Here is an 18,369-nt window from a genome sequence, read left to right on the forward strand (position 1 = left end):
TGCTGTTTGTTTTATAGAGATTTAAAATTATCTATGCTGTTTAAAACAATTATTTGGGAGGGGGGGGAAATTAAACACTCCTTTTAAGATGATTTGAAAGGCAATAGATGAATATATGAGCTGCTATATTAATGTTACAAATACTATGCACCAGAATTATTTATTAAACGTCGAGGAAGCGAAATGTTAAGTCGGAACCTGATTTATAAAATGCACACTTTATTTATTGCAGAATCAACCCAGAAAAAAAATCTTGCAGTGAATGCTTTTCAGGGGAAAGCTTTTACTGAACTGGATTTGGGGTGTTGTTGTTTTTAAATGTTTATTTAAATGAAATAAAATAAAAATGAAACCGTAACGGAATAAGGATGCTAAATGAATAATGGGCATTTCTCAAAAGCCCAGCACAATTTGTGAAATTTTGGAAACTGGTGCATTTTTAGGTGCGAGGCATTTTAAAATGACCTTTCGATTTTTGTGGTTTTTAACAGTTTCATCTAGATAAAATCAATTTTCCTCTGAAGCTTTGATTCAGTTCTTAATCTTTCTTTCTTTTTCCACATCCTGCTCTTGAGCCATGCAGGCAGTTACAACCTCAAACCAACTTAATATTTATATATAGATAAATATATATTTTTTGTTTATTTGTCATGAACTGTTTCTGTTTGTGTTCAGGCATTCTAGCTTTCATTTGCTACGAAACAAAAAAAAAATAAATCTCTTTAGACATAAATCTTTTGGTCTTCCCTTTCTAGTTTTTCCTCTAAATCTGTTGAAATTCTTTGCATGTCTCGGTTGTTGTTCAAAGATGATTGGGGTGGGGGGTGGGGAATAATTTTGTTTTGTTTTTTCAGAGAGAAAATGTGGGAGTGTGCATAATTCTAGCCTTTGGAGAGAATCGAGAGATTTAGAAGACATTTAAAATGTCCTGTAAGGCTGCCTTAGATGAAATGAAAAGATCTTTAGTTCAAAGATTACCTTGCAAAATAAATACTCCTGCATTTGCTATTTAATTTCTTTTAATTTTTCTTTTGTTTTCTATAGATTCTGTTTCAGGTCGCCTTCGATGTTAACTTTTCCCTCTTGGCTTTATCTACCGTATGTATCCTTTTTCCTCTTGATAAGATTTATACGTTGATTCAGTTTTCTATATTAAAAAAAAACACAGTTGTTTCAGATGAACTCAGACAGATTTTGCAATGCTATCCTGCAGCTTTTAAACACTGGAAAAAAAACATTTAAAAATAGTTGGTAAATATCTATGTTCAAGCATGCATTTGTAGCTTCTTTTGGTATGAAGTAATATGAAAATGTGCCTTTTTATCTCATCCTGTTTGTATCTCGTTAGAAACAATTTGGTGGGAGATCTCGTTTCCTATTTAACAATTTTGGCTGCTGTTATTACAACACAGTGCTGTCCCAAGTATTTATTTTAGATGGTAATAAATGACTCCCCCCCCTCCAGTTCCACTTCTGAGCTTAAGCATTTTTTTTCCTTTTCTTTAAATCAGTTTTATAGAGCTTAAAAATACCATGTGGGCTAATTCGGGGGGGGGGGGGGATTCTTTCCAAACTTGCTAACTGTCGTATTTTAGATGCTAAAAGTTGTGTGAATATTTTAAACTCTACATTTTCAACCGATGAAATCCCTCTCTGCTTCCTTTAGAAAAATAGCCCAGAAAATTGATTGAAAGGGCAAGATAGTAAGTGAGAAGATCGGAAGTAATTTTTTAAAAGGATTTTCCTAGAAGAAAAAAAGCAGCGAATCCAGCAGAAACTTCATTTGTCTTAGGATAAACTTCGAAATTCCCCTTAGTAGAAAAAAATAATAATCTAGCGATCTTGGGGTCTTATTTCCAAGTGCGGGGTTTAGGATGAGCTTCTTTGGGGGAGCAGCCGGATGAGGAATTCGGGGGGGGGGAATAAGGGGTGGGGGGAGGCTTTATCCAAACAGTTTGGGAATCGTTTTAGTGGCTCCTTGCAAGAAAATACCTTATTATCAAGGCGAAGTCCAAACTAGATTTCTTTCAATGGAGATCACCTGTTGCCGGTTCCTTCTTTCTTTCTTTCTTTCTTTCTTTCTTTCTTTCTTTCTTTCTTTCTTTCTTTCTTTCTTTCTTTCTTTCTTTCTTTCTTTCTTTCCCCTCCTTCCTTTTTTTCCTTTTCCTCCCTCCCTCCCTCCCCCCGCTCTTCATTCATCCACCTTGATGCTTTCCTTCCTTCCTTCCTTCCCTTCCTTCCTTCCTTCCTTCCTTCCTTCCTTCCTTCCTTCCCTTCCTTCCTTCCTTCCTTCCTTCCTTCCTTCCTTCCTTCCTTCCTTCCTTCCTTCCTTCCTTCCTTCCTTCCTTCCTTCCTTCCAAATGCTGCAAACGGCATTTGGGGGCGGGGAGCAACGCCTGGATTTGTGCGGATTTTAAAACGAGCACATTTATTTCATTGCGTTCAGACGTTCCTTTTAGTTGATCTCGTGCCGATTTGCGCTTTCCCGGGGCTTCGTTTGAACTGGGCTTCTTTCTGGTCTCGAGAGAAGGGCAGGAAACGCTCCATTTATTTTTAGTTTTTGGGAAGGATGCGCGTGAAAAAAAGCCGAGCCTGGCTGTGAAACGCAACTCAGGTCTGGGTTCTGGATCGCTAGGCATCGCGGCGGGGGTCGGTGGAGCAAGTGAGTGAGGATCCCCTCCGTTTCCTTCCGAAGTGAGCAAAAGAAGATTCAGCTCTCGGCGATCAGGGAAGCGAGTTGATTTTATTGCAGGTTGATGGGGGAGGGGAGGAGAAAAGCCTTTTCCCAGAGTTTCAGGATCGTGTTCTAGATCTGATGGCCTTGAGCGGCTCTCCCTGCCGTCCTTGGGCTGAAAGCGGATTCATTTATTTTTTTTTCGCAGTGCGCAACTCTGCGCCTAGCCGGATCCTTTGGGTTTGCTTTCCTTGCGGACGCTGCTGGGATCAGAGGCAGAGAAGTGGGTGGGGGGGGGGTCTCCTTGGTGGGAGCTTGGCTTTTGCAGCCTCTCCTTCAGCACAATAAGAACAGGCTAAAATGCTGACAGGGAAACTATCTAAAGTAGGATCGCATTATTCTAGCCACCTTCCTTGTGCAAAGAAGGAGAGATTGTCCTTCCCTCCTTCTTTCCTTCCTTCCTTCCTTCCTTCCTTCTTTCCTTCCTTCCTTCTTTCCTTCCTTCCTTCCTTCTTTCCTTCCTTCCTTCCTTTTTTTTAACTTTCTAGCTGACCCCTCCTCACTTCTTATTTAAATCCAGCTAAGGAGCAGCAGCTTCCTTGCCCCTGATGCTGTCAGGAAAAAATATAAGTTTTGAGCTGGTCCATTTTTGGATGGAAGATGACTAGTCAAAGAAAAAGTCTGGGAAAACCAATATCCCAGGAAAAAAAAAAGCAAAAATGGCAACTTTTGCTGGGTTTATTATTCCTTAAAACACATCAGAGCTGCGGGGGGGGGGGGGGCTGCTTTGAGAGAGAGAGAGAGACCTGGTTTTTTTCTAGCTTTGCTTCTGGCTTCTTGTTTTATGGTGAGGATGGGAGTTTGGGCATTTTCCTGCAGTTTTTATTACCTGGGCATTTTCTCTGCGATTGGAAATGCTCGGCCTTCCTGCGGATGGTTCGTTTTTTTATGTCGAGGGAACAATAATGTCAAGTTATCCAGAAAGCTCAGCGTCAGGTAAATATGAGCCAAAGTCAAAGCGATGATGAAATAGATATTCCAAAGAGATTTTGAAGGTAGACTTACAAAATGGTGCGGCTACAGAATGGGGTGCGTTTTGCTACTGCGTGGAGCATCTTGGCATTCTGTGGTTAGCCAGGCTTGGTTAGTTGAAGATCAAATGCGTCCATTGTTTCCTTTTGCCTATTAAAACCCAAAATATAAAGACTTTTATTTCAGAGACTGTATTTTATAAAAGCAAACCTTAAGCCCGATTGGACGACTGCCCCATCTCTGCTAACATGCTAGCTGCTCTCGGTGTATAGTAATAATGGTCCTGATATGATGTTCATTAAAGCGCAAACATCACTGTATTGTTTCCTTGTAGCAAGAATTTGAAAGTTTGCTGTGATTGAAACCTACTTTTATTCTCCCAGCCTGGACTGATTGCTGAGTCTCCGCAACAGAGGAACTGTGTGTTGAAGCAGTTGCTTCTCCTTGTCTTAAAATTGCTTAGAGACAAGGATTTTATTCCCAGCCAATTTTTCTACATCCAGCTCAGCACTTCATCTCTTATTTGGCCTCTTCCCTTTCCTTGATGGGTGGTTAGATTTTTCCTTTATAAGCCGCAGTCCCTTAAGGACAAGGGAAATCTTGCCCTGTCCTGTACTTCTGTAAGGTCTGTTCCAATTTTTGTGGATTTCTTCCCTCTGTAGAGCATATGGGATGTCCAGTTGCATTTTGATCATTCCGGTGGTTCAATCCAGCTGCTGCCTTCCTTTCTGTTTGTCTTTTGCCGGCTTGGGGAGGGCTAAATAGCCGCCTGCAATTAACATTTTCTAAATATTAAAACCCCATCACTAAAAATAAATGTTCGGTGTCGTTAGACTGTATGTAATTTTGGTTCTCTGCTTGTGAGGTTTATTATTTTCTAAATGCACATATATTTAATTGGAGAATTCATGTTGGTTTTGTAGACCCATCTCTGGTTTCTGTGCTAAAAATGAGATCAGATTTGGCATTGTCTGTTACAAAGTTTCTCCCTTCTTCCTTTTCATCAGACAGAACCTGATTTTTTCCCAAATTTTGGAATCGCGGTGATCGCTAGTTGACAAAACCAGGATTTCTTCAGAAAATGTTCATCCCCAGATGCCGTGATCTAACTATTCAGTGTTGTTTGTCTCCCATCTGATTTGGGGATCGGAGTGATGGCCTCCACCTTGTTGCCTTGCAGATTTGGCAAAGCAAGGCAGATTTGAGCTTTTAATAGCGGTGTTAAGGATTGAACCTGCTCCTCTCTGCCAGTCTTGTAGCTGTTATTGTAATACAATTGGCCGTGTTGTCAATTTGAAGCTGGCCAGATTGACAGAAGGGTTATAGGGATTTTGGTTGACCGGCTGCAGGTGGCCATATCTGAACACACAACGATGCTCGGATGTCCAAGTCACACCTCCCTTCCTGCGTCCAATTCTTTGGATCATGTAGGTCCCTTCTGGATGGACAGATTGAGATCCCTTTCCTGCTGTGTAGATCCACCAAGTTCAACGGACTCTATTCCCACTGGATCTCTCTAGGATTATGCTGCAGAAGGGACTCTAGGCAAAAAAACACTCCATAGTATAACAGTTCCTCTCTCCAGTCAAACAAAAGAAATCATCATTACTAATAATGCTTTCAAACCCGTGTGTGTGTGTGTGTGTGTGTGTGTGTGTGTTTTTGCTGAAAATAGATTCCACCTGTTCCCAGACAGAGATAAGAGACATTTGTTGTCATTCTGTGATGTGAGCCCAAACCCAAAATTCAATGCAACCGACTCTCGTTAAAATCTGGGCAATCCGTTTCCTTAGTTTAATGATATTTAATCACGGAAATATCGGTCAAGTAATTGTGCACCGTTAAATGGTGTGGATCTGCTCACCAGCCGCTTTGAACTGGAGTCCACAAGCCAAGGTTTGCGGTGATTTAATCACGTTCTGGGGTTTGTTGCATAACAGGGAGACGTAACATATTAATATTGCAGGACAAAATGTAATATTTAATTGCGTAAGCACTGAATTCGCATAACTGAGGGATCCAGTCCAGTTTTGGGAGCCGTCTACAATTTTGGCACAATGACTTCATACTTGGGGATTTCAGGAGTTCTAGGTTTCCAGACTCCGAAAATAAGCCAGGTTCATTAGCTGACTTGTAGGGCAAGTCAGCAGCTGAGATTTAAATTTGCTTTTAGAGCTGTTTTTATTTTAAATGAAAAGCAGCAATAACGAAACTCTGCGCATGTTACTGGTTTCTTGCATAGATTTTATTTCTACAATAACCAAAGTGGCTTGCTATTATTATTATTATTTGCATGTCATTCATATATTCTTGGTCACTTTAGTAACCATTTATAAGTTATAGTTTTTTGTCCCTGTGTACCTGAATTTTGTATCCCAAAGATACTTTTGTTTTCCGGAGGCAACTCGACTTTCTGGTTTTTCTTAAGACGTTTCGCTTCTCATCCCAGAAGCTGCTTCTTCAGAAGTTGAAGGAAGCTTCTTGGATGAGAAGCGAAACGTCTTCCAAGAAAAACCAGAAAGTCCAGTTGCCTCTTATAAAAAAAGCACATTTTGACCTGGAGGACGGAGGATTTCCACAGACGTCTGTATTTTGTGTATTTGTAAGAGACGAATGTCTCTTATCTCCACGTGAGAATAGATGGGATCCATTTAATAAAATCAGCAAAAAGAAGACACCCCACAAACATAAAAGGATTTGAAAATATTAATAATAAAAATGAATTTTTTAAAAAACTGGAGAGAGGAACTGTCATAGTATGGTGTGTTTTTGCCTAGAGTCCCTTCTGCAGCAAAGTGCTTTCTCCAGTGTAATCCTAGAGGGGATCCGGTGGGAATCAAGTCCGTTGAACTTGGTGAATCTACAGAGCAGAAAAGGGATCTCAATCTGTCCATCCAGAAGGGACCTACACGATCCAAAGAATTGGACGCAAGAAGGGAGGTGTGACTTGGACGTCCGAGCATCGTTGCGTGTTCAGATATGGCCACCTACAGCCGGTCAGCCAAATTCCCTATAACACCTTTATCCATCTAACCAGTTTCAAATTAACAACAGTAGCAGTTGTGTTGTTTTTGTTTTTATTTTTAAAATTAAATCTCTGCCTTTGCAAGATTTCCAGGATGGCTGGGGGATACGGTAGCACAAAAAATTCTACTAATGCAAAAAGAGGTGCGTAAGGGGTTAGGTGAGGCTTTGCGCCTAGATGGACATAGCAATTTTGACGCCCAGCAAGTGAACTGTCTCAGCAAAAGGAGAATTTCCTATAACAGGTGCCTGGTCTGTGTAGGCCGCTAACTTTTCGGTCTATGTTAAGAATTCACGGTTCTCTCGTTTGGAGGCTGGGGAACTCCGGATGGGAACCGTTACGCAACTTTATTTATTTCTTGAGATTTCTGGCTTTGTGCCCCTGCCTTGTTTTCTCTGGAAAAATTAAAAATAACAGCTGCATAATGGCACAGTTGGACTGAGAAATGGGAAGAGGGTGAGCGTATCTCCTTTAGCCACAGCAGTTGTTCTTAAACGCTTCATTCTGGGTGTTTTCTTGCATCCTCAAGAACAAGGTGAAACCATGAAATAAAAGAGGTACAAAGAGTTTCAGGGCTGCACACTCTTTTTGAGCGTGCAAAGGGCGTGGACCGAATGCAGCATCTCAAGCTTGGCTCCATTGCCCCCCCCCTTCCACTACTTCAACTCAGATGCTGACATTATGGAAACAGGTTTTTTTTCCGAAGATGGAAAGACACTTTTAGGGTGATGTTAAGTTTGTGCCTTGTAGTTCCTTTCTCAAAGTTCCTTTTTTCAAAAGGCAACTGGACTTTCTTGGTTTTTTTCCTTTGAAAATGTTTTGCTTCTCATCCAAGAAGCTTCATATCTATGGAGAGTCTCAGCCATTCAGGTCATGGTTGTCCCAAAGGTGCTTTTTTCAAGAGGCAACCAGATTTTTCTGCGGGGGGGGGGGGTTATGATGTTTGCTTCTCCTCCAAGAGACTTCTTCAGTTCTGACTGAAGTGGTGGGGGAATGGAAGGATTGATACTCCTTGCAGACAGCTAATCATTTGCATCCTTTTAGAGGGTCGTTGAGGCCACTTGGAGGTTTCTCTGTGTCCTCGGGGTCACCTGAGTGGTGCAAATGGGTGTGGAGCCTTCTTGGAACTGCTGAAAGGACTGTGTTGTAGTCACACCCATTTCCACTACTCAGCTGACCCTCGAGGACACAGAGAAACCTCCAGGTGGCCTCAATGACCCTCTAAAAGGATGCAAATGACCGGCTTTGTCTGCAAGGAGTATAATTCCTTCCCTTCCCCACCATCCAGTCAGAGCTGAAGAAGCTTCTGGGATGAGAAGCGAAACGTCTTCAAGGAAAAACCAGAAAGTCCAGTTGCCTCTTGAAAAAAGCAGCTTTGGGACATTCCAGAAACCTTTCCAGTTCCAAAGAAGGATAAGAAGCAAAACGTTTTTAAAGAAAAAAAAATCAAGGAAGTCCAGTTGCCTTTGGAAAAAGCACTTTTTGGGCAACCGCGACCTCGTAGACGGAGCCTCTCCGTGGGCGTTGGCGTCTCTTCCCTGCAGTTTTTGGGTGTGTCTGGTCTCCCAGGGTCTTTGACAGGAACTGCAGTTCTGTGAGCTCGGAGGTCTTCTCTTTAGCATCGCACAGTGGGCTGTTGCCAGTGTGTGTGGCTTTGCCTTTCGTAGCTTTTCATGCCAGGGCCCAAAACTGCCCGGTCCTTGCTCTAAAAACCTAGAATTGCATCAATAAAGGAGAATATGTTGGTTGACATGAGGGGGATCCTGGGTGCTCTCTGAGCTTGCTTGTTTTCTTGTAGATATTGCATGACCCAAAACTTAAGTAACATTATCGTCACTAGCATTCAGGATGGTTGCCTAGTTGTATAATGCAGCATCATCTGCTAAAAAAAAACCAATCAAACAAAGAAAGCATCAAGGACAGGGATGAAATTCAGCAGGTTCTCACCAGTTTTGGAAAACCAGTAGCGGAAATTTTGAGTAGTTTGGAGAACCGGCAAATACCACCTCTGGCTGGCCCCAGAGTGCAGTATCCTTCCCCCTGGAGTAGAATGGGGAGGGAATGGGGTTTTTGCAGTATCCTTCTCCTGCCACGCCCACAGAACAGGTAGTAAAAAAATTCAAATTTCACCACCAATCCAGGATCCCACAGAATTGTATCGAAGCAACCCTGGAACCCATGAGTGTTTTGTTCTCACAATGCCCTCGTCCCACACTTAATTTTCTTTCTGAAGGTCTCCATTGTCACATCTTTTTGGGGGTGGCTAGGGATGATTTGATCTGTTTTCCTCTTTGTCTCCAATGTCTTCTTTGGACACCATGTTGTTTTGGCTACGTGCTTTTTTCAGCATTGAAGACCAGGAAACGGTGGAGGAGAGAACGAGAAGCTGTTTTCTGGTGGGACTTTGCAGAAAAGGACTGCGGAGTTGAGGAATGACAAGTCAAACGGGCGTCTGAAGGCAAGATCCGAAATGGCTCTTTATATTCTTCCTTCTGTAAGTTGAGCATGAATTTTAGTCGTTAAAAATTAAAATACAAAAATCCCTCTTGTCATTTTAAAGCTCTGCTTCCATGCTCTTGGCGGCCGAGAGACGTTAAAACTGCACATTTTACAGCTTTTTTGTTGTTGTAAAAAATGAATTGGCTGTGAAACAAATAGGCAAAAATAGAATGTGGCTTTTAACATTATGGCTTTTGATGTGGCAAGAGCCGTCCGGACTCACCTCTGTGAGAGTTGGGCGGCTGGATACATTTGTTTAATGTGAATAATTAGGTTCATAAATAGTTCTTGGAGACTAAAAGCACTCCTAGCATTTTAGGAGAATGTTAAGGCGCATGGGCCAACGTTTCCACTGGTTGGGAGCTGTGTCAGCTCATTGTCTGCTGCACAGGTTGTCCTTTGTTGTCTAAGGCAGGACTCTCCAAACTCAGCCACTTTAGGACTTGTGGACTTCAACTCCCGGAATTCCCCAGGCAGCTGGGGAATTCTGGGAGTTGAAGTCCACAAGTCCTAAAGTGGCCAGGTTTGGAGATGCCTGGGCCTAAGATGATGGGGCCATTCCTAGAGACAGAAAGATCCATGACAGCTTCAGCTTTGGGGTTCAACATCCCCAACACGATTCCAAAATTCTGAGAGTTGGCTATGATTGTGCCAATGGTTCCTTCAGCCTCTCCTCAGGTATAAGGCAGAGACCCTCAATCCTTTGGGCATCAGGGACCAGTTCCATGGAGAAAGTTTTTCTCTGGACCACACAGGGCGTTGTTTTGCGTGCTACCTGCATCCCACGGATGGGACTTTGCTTGCTTACGTGGACTGGTTTCTGACGTGCTGTGGCCCAGTTCCAGTCCAGGGACTGGGGGTTGGGGACTCCTGGTATAAGGTACATTTGAAACTCAAAATCCCCGTTTGAGTGAACTTTCACCAGGTGAAATGGGTCAAACAGGAGTGGATGTCCGGCTTTATTAAGCTAATTCCATTGATTTCCGACAGATTCATTTCCTAATACGCCTCTCTAAGAGGACGGCTTAGATTTGGGTCTGCAGATGTTGATCGTTACCGCTGACATTCTTCAGCCGTGTCAATATGTCCCAGATTATTTGTTGAGCCTTACACGTATGTGTAAAACACGAGGAGGACTGGGATAACCGCTCTGGCTTTCCAGCCTGTTGGAAGTGGAGCTGCTCCGTGAAGGAGATGGTGGGCTGGGCTGGAGGAAGGGGGGGAACTCATTCTGAACATAGCACTATGGTGAGCAGGCCCCATTCTTCAGATGCCTGGCATCGCAACCGGACTGCGGGTGTTGGGTTTCTTGCGCTCCCCTCGCGCCGCCTGGGAAGGTGGCAGATGGCCTCCTAGCTTAAGTGTCACCCAACGGCTGCAGGTCTTTTGTCAATCATGAGGCCGTTTGGGTTATGGTTGGGTTAACCTCTCTTGACTTCGATCTCGCCAAGTTGTGGTGGCTATTTTGATGCGGCTGCACCAGCCAGGAGACAGAGAGAGAGAGAGAGAGAGAGAGAGAGAGAGAGAGAGAGAGACAGAGAGAGACAGAGAGAGAGAGAGAGAGAATTGTCTGTCGTCCGTAGGGTCAAGGCGAGATAAGAAGACGGTCAGGGTTGGACTCCCATCACTGGAGGCTTTCAAGGAGAACCAGAAGGTCTGCAATGGTATAGGATCTCCTGCTCAAGCAGGGGGGGGGGGTTGGACTGGATGACCTCCAAGGTCCCTAGTATAATCATAGAGTTGGAATCCCCTTCCAAGGCTATTATTCAATGTCAGGGGTCCCCAAACGTGTCAACTTTAAGACTTGTGGATGTCAACTCCCAGAATTCTCCAGTTGACGTCCACAAGTCTTAAAGTTGACAAGTTTGAAGACCTATGTTCTACCTGTTGGGCAATGGAGAAGATTTGGACAATAACACCCACCCTTTCATGAGTGATCCCCCCAAAAAAACAGTTCTGCTTTTGATGCTTCTGTGTCCCGAAGGAGACAACTGGTCTTCCTTGGTTTTTCCTTGAAGATGTTTCACTTCTCGTTCCAAGGAGCTTCTTCAGCTCTGACAGGATGGTGTGGAATGGAACAATTTACATTCCTTGCAGGCAGCTGGTTATTTGTGCCCTTTTTGGAGGGTCGTTGAGGCCACTTGACTGAGAAGCTTTGCAGACTCTTACGCCTTCTGGGTGTGTTTTGTTTTGGGTTGATCCTGTGTGACATGTGTTTTGTAAATCTCCATTTGGTTTCCTCTATTTGATTTAGTTTACATACGATCTAGGCGGCAGTTGACTATTACAGACAGTCCTCGAGTTATGACCACAAGGGACCCCAACATTTCTGGTTGCTGAGTGAGACCGTGGTTAAGTGAATTTTGCTCCTTTCTTTTACAACCTTTCTTGTCACGGTTGTTAAGTGAACCAACCACCGCAGTTGTTAAATGAATCACAATGTGGTTGAGGGAACCTGACTTCCCCGTGGACTCAGCTTGTCAGAAGGTCGTAATATGGGATCAGAGGACCCCGAGATGCTGCACCCGTCATAAGTAGGAGTTGGTTGTTAATTGCCCACATTTTGATCACGTGACCAGAGAGAGGCTGCAACGCTTGTAAGAGTGAAAAAGGTCATAAGTCCCTTTTTCCAGTTGTGTCGTAACTTCAGACGGTCACTAAATGAACCGTTGTATATCTGGGACTTCCTGTACATTCCACGGATGAGGCATTAAATGCCTCTTGTGAGTGGTTTTAATTGGCTTTCCTGCACACTCTTCTTTGTTTTGTCTTTGTTTTCATTGGATTTATATGCTGCCTTTCTCCCAAAGGACTCAGGGCAGCGTACAACATTAAAAAACACACATCCCAAAAGTTAAAAAGAAATTAAATATATATCCAAAAAAACAAATTGAATTTATGAAACAATACATTTAAAAAATGAATTAAAATTAAAATTAACAGGCCAGGCCGGCTTGCTGGAAAAGCCAACTTTTTAGGGCGCGTCGGAAGGACCGGAGGTCGGGGATTATGCGAAGCTCCGGGGGCAGCTCATTCCAGAGGGAAGGCGCTCCCACAGAGAAGGCTCTCCCCCTGGGGGTCACCAGCCGACACTGCTTGGCCGAGGGCACCCTGAGGAGGCCAACTCTGTGGGATCGTACTGGACGGTGGGAGGCTACTGGTGGCAGTAGGTGGTCTCGCAGGTACCCTGGGCCTAAGCCATGGAGCGCTTTAAAGGTCATAATTAGTACCTTGAATCGCACCTGGAAAACAACTGGCAACCAGTGCAGGCCGCCTAAAAGGGGTGTAGCATGGGAGCGTCTAGGTACCCCCATGATGACCCCCACGGCCGCATTCTGGACCAGCTGAAGCCTCCAGGTGCTCTTCAAGGGTAGCCCCATGTAGAGAGCGTTGCAGTAGTCTAGGCAAGAAAGGACGAGGGTGTGAGTGACTGTGCACAGAGCATCCCGATCCAGGAAGGGGCGCAACTGACGTACCAGGCGAACCTAGTAAAAGGCCCCCCTCAATCTTGAGGGATTGGCCCCAGAATTCAACTCCCAGAATTCCCCAGCCATCACTGTTGAATTCTGGGAGTTGAAGTCCACTTATGTTAAAATGGTCAAAATTGAGAAACCTATATTTTCTACTCTAGAAATTAGGAGTTTTGATTGTACAGGTTTTTACGTTAAAAAGGCTGTTTAAATCATTTTGATTCGTTTTACTTTTCTCTTGTTTATCTTAAACTTCTGAATTCAGAAGTTGTGGGTGCTTCATCACTGGGGTTTTTAAAGAAGAGGCTGGGCAGTCACTTGTCTGAAGTGGTATAGGATCTCCTGCTTGAGCAGGGGGCTGGACTAGAAGACCTCCAAGGTCCCTTCCAGCTCTATTCTATTTCTTAGATTCTTAGAAAATCCCAAAAGACCTTCTGGTTCCAAGTATAGATTCCTTTTCCTGTGGACCTTCCCCATCTGCGTTGTCCTAAGATAGGAAGGCAGAGAGGACAGCCAACCTCTACAGGAGAAATCATGGGATGGGTTGCCTCAAACTCTCAACATCCTAAAGGGCTGCGTAGAGAACCTGAATTAAAGTCCAACCTTCTCTGGAAGCCAGGTAGTTGGCAAGGTGAGTCCATCTGCTTTGTAGAGGGAAGGTGGCATTGAGGAAACGAAGTGCCATGGGGATGCCAACTTTTTTAAGGGGAAAAGAGAAGACAGATACAGATTAACAGAGTTGGAAAGGCTCTGGGAGGTCATCTAGTCCAACCCCCCTCCCCGCCAAGCAGGAGACCCTACACCATTTCTGACAGATGCCGGTCCAGTCTCTTCTTGAAAGCCTCCAGGGATGAAGCTCCCACAACTTCCGAAGGCAACTTCTGTTGATTGTTCTCCCTGTCAGAAAGTTCCTCCTTATATCCAGGTTGAATCTCTCCTTGATCAGTTTCCATCCATTATTCCTTGTCTGGACCTCAGGTGCTTTGGAGAATAGCTTGACCCCCCTCCTCTCTGTGGCAGCCCCTCAAATATTGGAAGATGCTCTCCTGTCTCTCCTGGTCCTTCTCTTCCCTAGACTAGCCATGCCCAGTTCCTGCAACCGTCCATCGTATGTATGATTAAGTGTTTGTGGGATCCTTGGCTCTCTCTGTGCTTGGTGGTTTTCTGGCCGATGTTTCATGACCCAACTAGGTAACATCATATCAGGACACACCTTGTTGGGTCCTGGAATGCCTGCAAAAAAACCATCAAGCTCGGAGAGCAACAAGGACCTCCCTCTCCTCTTCCTCCCCCCTCTCTTCCTCCCCTCCCCCTCCTCTTCTTCCTCCCCCTCCCCCTCTATTCTGCAAACCCCTCTCCTTTCTAACACTGATGATGTTATCTAGTTGGGTAATGAAACATCTGTGGAAAACTAGCAAGCTCGGAGAGCACCAAGGACCCCACAGTCCTCCTCCTCCTCCTCCTCCTCCACCAACCCCACTTTGTTCTGGCACTGATGATGGTCCCTAGTTGAGTCATGAAACGTCTGCAAGAAAAACACCAGGCTCAGAGAGCACCAAGGACCCCACAGTTCAACCCTGAACTTGCAAATATTTTCTTCTCTTGAGATAAGCGTTATTTTTTATCTCTCTTCACGACCTGCTTTACCTTAACAAAATTGGTCTAAGTGAACCACGTGCAAATTCTTTGCCTAGCTTTTGACAGGGTGGCTTCGATGACCGCTGAAGCATCCAGATGGGTGTTGCACAAGTTTGGGGTGAGCCTTGTGTGGAGTGAAGCGAGATCCAGATGTTGGGAGGTTGGCCTAACAGCCTTTTGAGCTCAGCTTGGTCCTTGGGCGAAAGTGGGTTGGCCTTTGTGGCCACAAGGAAGAAAACCAGTGGTGGCTTCCTTGGTCTCAGTTGTGAAGCCCACGTCCCGTGGACAGCTGGCCCTCCTCCTGCCTGAGTTTTCATTTTTATTCATCAATAAGTACAAGGAAATACGTATGAAAAACACATGAAAAAAATGGCGCAAGTAAATGGATATAAATAAGCAAAACATAGCCATAAACATATAAAAAGAGTACGTATCAATGGGGACAGTAGGGCAGGGATGGTAGGCACTCTGGTGCGCTTATGCACGCCCCCTTATGCACCTCTTAAGAAACGCATAAGGTCCACGGTAGACAATTTAAGTCAGGGGTGTCCAAACTTGGCAACTTTAAGACTTGTGGACTTTAACTCCTAGAATTCCCCAGCCAGCTCTGCTGGCTGGGGAATTCTGGGAGTTGAAGTCCACAAGTCTTAAAGTTGCCAAGTTTGGACACCCCTGACTTAAGGTAAAAGGTATGGGGGTTAGAGGAACTAACAACAGGATCAGGTAGGGTGTTCCACACACATTTGCTCCTCTATTTCTGAAATCGTTTTTCCTGCAATCCAGATTCGAACGGATTACGTTTAGTTTGTGTCTATCAGTAGCCCTTGTGTGATTGCAGCTGAAGCGAAAGTAGTCATTGAAAGGTAGGACGTTTTGCCTCTCTCCAAAAACAGGGGCTCCAGAAGGAGGGGATAAAACCCATCGTGCTTTGAGTGTACGATGTTTGTCCATAAACGAGGCCCTTCGGTCTCCGAACAGGATGTGCTTGTGTGGGTGTGTGTGCAATCCACAACAACCTCTCGGGGAGTTTCGATGGCCGTGGAACACAAGTTGATGTTCTGAAGGAACATCCTTTCTCCAGCTTCCTGGTCGTGGATCTGCTTGTGTTAAAAGCATTGAGGGTCTCTCAGGAACATCTCCCATCAACTGCTGGAGATGGTTGGGGAAATGTTCTTGTTTTCCCATCCAGATCTGAGTTTTATTTTTATTTTTTCTTCCTTCGCCCTCAAATGCCTTGTGTTCAGCGAGGGATTTGATTTAGAATTTTTTAAATTGTATTTTATAGTTTATTTGTACGTTTTCATTTCACACACATAAGTGCTTTGCGAACAGTCTATTGTCTGGGTCGATTGCTTCCATAATAATGCTTTCCCGGCTTCTAATTTCTACTTCTGTTATCCGACCATTTGTAAAACGAATCCCATGTTTGAAAGTAATTCTGTATCGTCCTTCTCTTTTATCTTTAATGCCAATCTATCCATTTCTGTGCAATCTAATATTTTTTAAATTACATTTTTCCAATGCTGTGCAATTCTTGCTGCTGTCCAAAACATGCAATATTAAATACAAATCCCCCCCTCTTTTTTTTTGAATTTCTTTTGGGGAATATTTTGGGGGGGAAAAGTGAATTTGATTTTGGATTTTTGAATAGATGTTATAGGGAAAAAAAGAAATGTTGGGCTTATGGCACCAACTCAAGATCAAGAGTCTGGTAGCCCTTTTTCCAAGTAAGAATATGATTCATTCATTTTAATCGCATTTCTTACTCTGAAAAGCAGCTGCTACACTCGAATTCTAGAAAGGTTCGAAATTTAAGCTGAAATCTTTTCCAACGTATAAAAATGATCAATAATCCCACTTCCGTTCGTGTTTTTTTTTTTAAAGTTAACATTGTTCCTTAGCATTTTAGCTATATATTTTTTTTAAAAAAATGCTGCTCCAGATTTCCTAGAAAAATTGGCAAACTGTTTGCTCTGCCCAAAATGTATTTATTCAGCAAACAGTCATTTTCATCAATCAAAGACTGTTGTATGTTATCAATTAAATAAAGTAAAACACAGTAAATCAAATACAGTAAAAACCTACTACGTAGCCTTTGCTATCAAATATCGTCCAGTGCTAAAACCAAATGAACTTGAAATTAAATGGAGATTCCAATATTGGTGGTTTTTTAGTAATCCAAATGCCTAAAAGAAAATGTGAGAAGCTAATTGGAGCAACTATGTTTTTACAATTTAAATGCTTATTTTCGTTTTCATCTTTTAGGTGATAGAATTTCACTTTTAATATGTGCCAGTGTACCTACACTAAAAAACAACAAGGTTATCTATTTATCATTTAATAGACATATTTTCCTATATCTCCATGCTTTGTGCCTTCACAAAAACTTACGTCTGTGATCTCTGTATTTAAAATTTATGCTCAACGGATCATCGTAACAGTTATTCTAAGGTCCTTTTTGTTTTGTTTTCAAATTGCTGATACTTATTTGTTTATTCAATTTAAATTTATTCCCCCCCCCATCTCTCTATTAAGCAACTCTGATTGGCTTATGGCATCATAAATAAACATCTAGACAATTAAAAAGTAAAAAACAATATTAGTTAACAAACTAGATAAAAGGGGCAACTTAAAACAGGGTGGAGATGGAAGCTGATGTATATGATTTTGGGGAAAAACATTTTTTTAAAAATGGAATTACTAAAAGAGTTTATCGTGTAATTTGGCTGAAGGTGTTTACAAGCTATTAGTACAATTTTTAAAAGTTTCTGTAATTATAGAGATTGCAATAAAACATTATAAGCACAATGAATGATAGGTGCCAACACAAATATGTAGCTTCATTGCCAAACCGTGCTGAACCGAAGTCAGGTGAATTTAAATTAAAAATGGTTTTTTGGTCTTGTATAATTTGAAATGCATTTGTGCCCCGTTTTGATTTTGTACACAGTCAAACAAGCTTTTGGGATGGCCAGACGGTTTTCAATTTCAATGAGAAACGAGGGGGATATTCTGATGAATGCTGACTTCTTGTTTTATGGAGATTCTGTGCTTTTTTTCTGCTGAACGTCATTTGATACAATTGCAGATGTACATTAGGAGCAAAATTGGATTTTAATCGTGATGCATTGGGCCACCGTTCAACCTTGCTAAAATAGAGCCCTGGGTGGGTGTAGGATTAATATATGATTTACAACTTCCAAATAATGAATGGATGCCTTTAAAAATCAAGAAGATGCTTTAGTAAAAGACGGGGCACCGCCCCACCCACTAGGGTGGAAGTCCTTGACTTAGTGATATATATATATATATATTTCAAAAAATAGTTGAGCTAGAAATTGACTCTACAAATATAATCACCTTTTCAATATTGACTCCCTGGTGCCAGAGATGGATTTCACATAATTTTACCACCAGTTCACTGCACGCCAAAAATGTGAGCGTGCACGGCCTGACAGTTAGAACAATTAATCAGTGGAACAGCCTGCCTCCAGAAGTTGTGAATGCTCCATCACTGGAAGTCTTTAAGAAGATGTTGGATAGCCATTTGTCTGAAGTGGTGTAGGGTTTCCTGCCTAGGCAGGGGGTTGGACTAGAAGACCCTTCCAACTCTGCTATTGCATTGTATTGTATTGTATTATATTGTATTGATTCCCGCGTGCTGGAGAATTCCCGTTTCACCCCAACAGATGTGGGCGGGTACAAGGATGCGAGATCGGCCCCTCTGTTCATATCGCTTGGAGGGGGGTTTCCTCTCCCACTTTTTCAGCTGACAGAGAAAAGGGGTGGTTTATTTCTGGCAGGAGCGTCCTTGGCTTGACTCAATCTCTGCTTCTGGTGCCAAGAAAAAAAATATATATATATATTTCTCTAGATTGCAGATACTCTTCTTGGCACCATGATCCAAACAAGCCCAGGGCTGTTTTATTCGGGTAAAGTATATTAGTTTGATCGGATGTTTCTGATCTGGGCTTATGAGGAGGACCAAAGGCTCAATCAGAAGCTTCTCAGCACCTTTTGGGAAAGGTTTC

The 18,369-nt window shown here is 43.0% G+C and overlaps 1 long non-coding RNA gene across 1 annotated transcript in view; it reads left to right on the forward strand.

Annotated features, from left to right (window-relative positions):
- Window positions 1–7,781: 7,781 nt before the first annotated feature.
- The window catches only part of LOC309391488, a 175,057-nt gene continuing 164,469 nt past the window's right edge, over window positions 7,782–18,369 (forward strand). Inside the window, exon 1 of the long non-coding RNA XR_014175296.1 lies at window positions 7,782–7,880. This is a non-coding gene — a long non-coding RNA (uncharacterized lncRNA). The remainder of the gene's footprint in view (window positions 7,881–18,369) is intronic.

The sequence above is a fragment of the Natrix helvetica genome (assembly GCF_964273705.1).
Source record: "Natrix helvetica genome assembly, chromosome: 4".
NCBI lineage: Eukaryota > Metazoa > Chordata > Lepidosauria > Squamata > Natricidae > Natrix > Natrix helvetica.